This window comes from Pleurodeles waltl, chromosome 12, assembly GCF_031143425.1.
Source record: "Pleurodeles waltl isolate 20211129_DDA chromosome 12, aPleWal1.hap1.20221129, whole genome shotgun sequence".
NCBI classification, from domain to species: Eukaryota; Metazoa; Chordata; class Amphibia; order Caudata; family Salamandridae; genus Pleurodeles; species Pleurodeles waltl.
In genome coordinates this window covers 648,806,479-648,812,478 of record NC_090451.1, presented here as the reverse complement: position 1 = coordinate 648,812,478, position 6,000 = coordinate 648,806,479, and positions in this window count along the sequence as shown.

Below are 6,000 nucleotides of genomic sequence, written 5' to 3'. Positions count from 1 at the left end.
AGCTGCAGAAGCGCAGCAACTTCTACCCAGGAGCCCAAAGACATGTTCTACAAGTACTGATCCTAAGTTGGAAGCGTCATAGAAAGGATGACTCCTACAGGCTTTACCAACATTTATAAGCACTCCCCAGGCTGGTGCTTGTGCTTTTCAGGTGGGAGTACAGCGCCCTCTAGGGGCTACATTTATGGTAAGAGTTATTTTGAACTAAAGGTGTCTAAAAGGACAAAAGTGTTGTACAACACTCTCTGGGGTGAAGTCTATGGTTACCTGTTGTGTAATAATAATGTGAAGCCTTCTAGGGGCTGTTTTTACAGTTGCGTTCTCAATGACTGAAAGTATATAAAAGGCACACAGACACGTGATGCTCATTTTTATATGTTTTATTGAAGTAATAATGTTGACAGTAACTATTGATCAAAGTGCATATGCTCTATTAATAATAATAAGTGCATTACACATGGCTATTATTGAATATTACATTTAGTCCTAAAATTATGATGTTTTGACACGTGGTTTGTTGATCTTGACCCCTTTAGAGAGTCAGAGGTGATTACACAATGTCATCAACATAATTCCAACAGCATTATGTATATTTGTAAATTACTGCATAGTATTGAGTAGTGTGTGCACAATAAATGTACTTTTCCTTTTTCTAAAGAAAAAGCACGGACTGGATAATCATTTATTGAGTGCTATTGCTGCGTGCAAGTGAATGATGATTGCTAGCCCACACCACCTCCAGTGAGTATGTCTTGGACTGCTCTGCTCTGCTACCCTGAGAAAGTCAGGCACTACAGTGGGATGTTTGGTTCCCAGTGGAGGGCAACTGTGGAACCATTACTTGTGCCAGCCACACAGCTAATTGCCTGTTTCCTTACAGTTGGTGAAAAAAAGGACATTTTATCAGTGCTCTCTAAAGATAACGCCATATCATTGAAAGATTGTGTTGTATGTTGCTTCATACCCGGTGAAGATGTGAGTTTAGATGTCAATCCAACTTCAGCATACTACTGATCTCATACTAATAAACATCAATCTTGTTCTTCGTAGTTCTTGACATTGTACATGATATTGTAGTGTAGAATTTTGGATGAACTTTGCACTGCTGCAAAAACTGAGCCAGTTCGCTTTGTGTGTGTCAGCCTGAAGTATAATGCAGAATGGGGCACAAACATGTTCCACATGTCCATGTTATGCTAACATTTGTGTTCAAGATGAAAACTACAGAAAATTGTTGTGAAATGAGACCTGCATGTTTCATGTAAATGTTTTTACACACATAAGGTATGCATAAGGTATTTTTAAAAAGAACATCTGCTCATTAGTAAACACAATTAAAAAAAAAAAGAAAGTCAACTTATTTTGCAGTGATCATGGTGCTTTTATGAGAAATAAAAAAAGTGGTTTTTTTCTCAAAAATAGTAAATTCTTTAACATTAAAAAGAGAAGATAAATTATATGCTCCAATCATATTATATATTCCCAGTACAAAGAAGGTGTAAACTGTTTACTGCATTGTTTTCATTATTTTATTTTTTTACTTATGCAAAACAGCAGTCACCAAAAAGTGAGAACCGACGTAACCCTGTTTTATTATAGACATCAAGCCTAGTGTGCCTAGCTCTTGAATCTTAAATGTAAATGTGTTGGGTCGGGTAGACCGTAGTTAGTTCTAAGTTCTTCGCCGAAGCCTGGGTACTTATTCACATGGCGTGCATTATTTAAACTAATGTGGGTACTACTGACCCACTGAAGTATTGCAACCCCATTGAGAAGCATAAACTAAAAGTAAAGCAGTAAAAATGGCTTGGTGTGTGCTGCCACCCAGTGACCAGCTGAAGTGTTGCAAAACTCGATGAAGTTGCTTATTCTGGACGTAGGCAGTATGGAGGGGTCTGAGTTACTGATTTTATAAAGATTGTTCATATCACAAACTCTCTACTTGGGCAGATTTTACAGATGTGTCCTGTTGGCTCTATGGTAAAATGGAGTTTGTGTTATGTTAACGGCTGATTCTGGTTGAAAATGGGAATTACTGATGCTATAAATGTCAATATCTAGCTTAGGCAGTGGAAGTAGGGGTGCCAGTGTGCTGCAGCAGCCCCAAAATAACCATGGTAGAGCTCAGAAAGTGAATGAGAAATAAAAATGCCTTTAAATTTTAAATTTTGTTTTTCTTCTTGTCAAATTTGCATTGCATTTATAGGCAGAGGTCAAATGTCGGGCTATCTCTTCTGTCAAATTGCTGCATATTCTATTAACACAAGATTGGTGTTTAGTTTTCTTTCTTGAACTGCAAAGTTAGACGATTTTTTAATGTGAACTATCCAACATTCCTGCTGGGGTACAGGGAGTGGGAAAGGGGATTTACATTTTTTCCAACACACAACAAAACGTAAATACCTCTAAATGAACTACACAAAATAATCAACATATATCAGCAGTTTGGAAAGCACAAATGACATAAATGTTTGTGATTCCGAAGTATGATCAAAACAAATTAAAGCACTTTACTTGGTGATGCACAAATGATAAATATTTGTGAAAGACAGCTTCTGCACATCGTGTGCTGTATAGTTTGATCAGTAAAACGGTACATCTGTGCAAACTTAGTGGCCATTTCCATGGAAAAATGTCATGCCCGTAAATACCACAGCATGGTTTAGCAACGTGTACAACAGTTAGCTCCCCAATGCTTCACCGGCTACATACCTCACACTCTTACAAGTTTCCTTCTGAATGGGCGTGCCTACATTTTGCTACAGTTTTCCTTGGTTTGACACTTGGGTTTTTCACAATCTCTAGGACTTCAGTGATGTAACAGTGGTTGCAGCACCCCCCTGTGAAAATTGTTGCAGCCCCACTGTGATCTAGCAGTTTCTGTCTGACTAGGGTGACCAGGTTTTCAAGATCAAAATCTGGACTATTAACAAACATAAAAATAGGACTACAGTTTTTCATCGACCAAGTGGAACAGAATGACTGAACTGGCGGCACTTACCTGCATATAAAACTCAGGCACTGAGGGGCTATGGGGTAATTAAACACAGACTTTCAAAACTGTACCATTAGTGTCAATTACATTGCTTGCAGATAAGGGCTGCTAGCTAATCTTGCACTAGAACACATGAAACATGCCTCCTTCTGTGTTCAGTTGACCCTCTCTGAAAACCATAATGTGCTAAATTTATTGAAATTTGCCAGGACCTACAGTGAAAAACCAGGACTTTCCAAACAAATGTGGGACATCCCATCATGCTATACCGTGATCACTTACTGGTAATCTCCATTACACTCATTCCTACTCTTCCTCATCAGTTTTTACAGGTGAGTGGTTCTACTCAGAAGACAGCCATATAGCACATAAAAAATACCCAAAACGTTGACGCTTTTTCCAACTTTCAGGAGCACGTTTTACAAAAGTCTATGCATGTTACAGCAAGTTCTCAAATATAGACAGTAATGATGCAGCCCACCATGGAGTGTCGTAGAGGTGCAGGACGGAGGAAAAGTGGGAATTGGTGTAGGGCCAGAAATCTATGAGAGACATGAGATGACCTAGAACGTTTGTGAAGACAATAGGATTCAATTTCAACCCCAAAGGCAGGACCTGAAATTGGTGTTATTTAGAGGTAATAGGATTCAGAGTTCAACTCTAAGGGCAGAACCTGGAATTACTATTATCCAAAGGTGACTGGAAATTGACGATTCCGCAGTTAAAGAGGAAGAATTGATATATGAAAGAAGGAGTCTTCCAGACCAAAGGAAGAGATTAATGTCCTGATTTAGAGTAAGGCAGAACAGATACTATGTTGCAACAGTGACAGAGTATCCTTACCGCTGTACTAAAGATGGCTTACCTCTTTTAGATTTGGCAGTACTTCAGTATGTTAGTGGTGGAGACTTTGCCGATGCTGGCATACAGCCTGATAGAGTAGGGGCTGTTGGAGGTCTGGCCATTTAACTAGTCTCCTAATTTAGAGTGGGCGGTCAAATGGCCGGTTTTCACTGTCCATCACCACCAGATGGCAGTGAAAACTTTTAAATGACCCCCGCTTCATGGGAGAAAATTCCCATGGTCGGGGTTGGGGGTCATTGTTTTTTTTTTTTTTTTTTTTCATAAACAAAATCCCACTTTGGCATTTCTTTTTGAAAATAAAAAAAGACATTGAAAGGGGGCTGTATGGTTCTGTAATGTTGAAGAGTCATACGTCAGACTTTCAGTGCATTGACAGGAACTGCCATAACGGCGGTTCCTGTTAATGTAAAGGTGGCCGGGTACTACATCTGGGAGTTGGAGTATTTTACTCCATCACCATTGTGGAGTAAGGTCGTTCTGCATTACTCTAAACCTTCTCCAACGTCTCCAGAGTTCACTATAAAGATGCTTTCTATCAGACATCCAATCTATAAGGAAGTGCCCTATAACATATTTGGCCCTTTTGCAGACTATATTGTATTTGAAGGCTCCTCTTGCCATGGGACCCAGATAAAAGAGTGAAAAAGGCACAACTCATGTGATTGCATTTTTCTATAGTACGTACACAATCCTGGGCTACAAAGAGAGCCTTTCCTTTAAATCCCTGGCCAACAAGTTGGCATAGACTTGAATCCAGAAACATATGGGAAAATCCTAGGATACATCTGGCATGAACTATTCCTAAAACCCCATCAATGGAAAAAAAAGCATCATGCCAGAACAGGGCAAAAGCTGAGAAGCTGCAGCACCTTATCACGCCAAGGATATTGAGCATTGCATGCATGAAAGGCAATCTCCATGAGTCATGAAGGCCAATTTCTCTTCCCCTGACCACTGCTAGATTGTTAAGAGCTCTTACCCTGTGCTCCCTGACTATTGGAATAGAGGGAGTGAGATGTATAGTGAGTCTGGCAACAGGAGAATTTGGGAGGGAGCCACTGAAAGCTTTGAACCGCTCTCCCACAAGATTCCCATGAAACACATTCTCAGAAACAGAGATTTTCTGCAATGCATCCATCTTCTAGGATATCTCATGCACTGTTATCCTTTGTCAACTTGAGAGTTCAGTAGGAAGACTACCGTTTTGAATCCATCAAAAGCCCCTTTATAATAGGACCACCATCCCCACCTTCCCCTAGAGCAGTGGTAGTGGTACTTGGAAATTGAGGGGCATGTACTGTGTTGTATAGTCAGGATAAGTTCAAACCATCTAAGAATTAAAACTTTGAATATTTAAACATCTGAAGGCTAATTTAGAGGTTTGTTACACACCTGCATAAAAAATGCTCCTGTGTAAGATGGAGCATCCCTTGTTCAAAGCACAGTTGCTCAGGATTCCAAATGTCTATGAACGACTGTGCATCACCATGTTCATTTAATGGGCCTTCCATAGTGACTCTCTGTAACTTGAGGTATGTACTGTATGCTTAGAGTGAGCTTCATATTTAGTGATGCGAACATCAGAATGAGATATAGATCTTCACTAATGATAAGTTCTAGAATGAGCATGTTTTGAAGGGAAGCTAGAGCGAGGGACCAGTCAGAGATGAACCTGATGGCTGAGGCTTTATGTGATGAATACACCACTTTCTTTTTCAAACCTGTCTACAGACCTCTTTTTGCATGAGAAGCTACTTCTTATAGTATAACTCTAATGCCTGTCCCATAACACATTCTGAAAGTGGTTTGCAATTCCCTAAAGCTTTAAGAAATCCTTGTAACTCCACCAAGCCTCTGGGATAGCTCATCGTAAAATATTGAGGCACCCCTTGCTTCCCTTTTTTTTAGAGTCAGATAATTTACAATATTTTTACGGGAAAAATCATTTCTCCATGACTTCTATGAGATGTAAAACTAATTTCCCTTCCCCTTGGTCTATCTTTGACTTCCTTGCCCTCAAATTGAGAGCCTAAGGTCAGCCACAGATAGTACTCATCTGCTCCTGTTATCTCTACTAAGTCACTGTACCTTCAAGCCACAACAAATGCCTGTAAAAGTAATGTAGTGAATAACTATTGCTC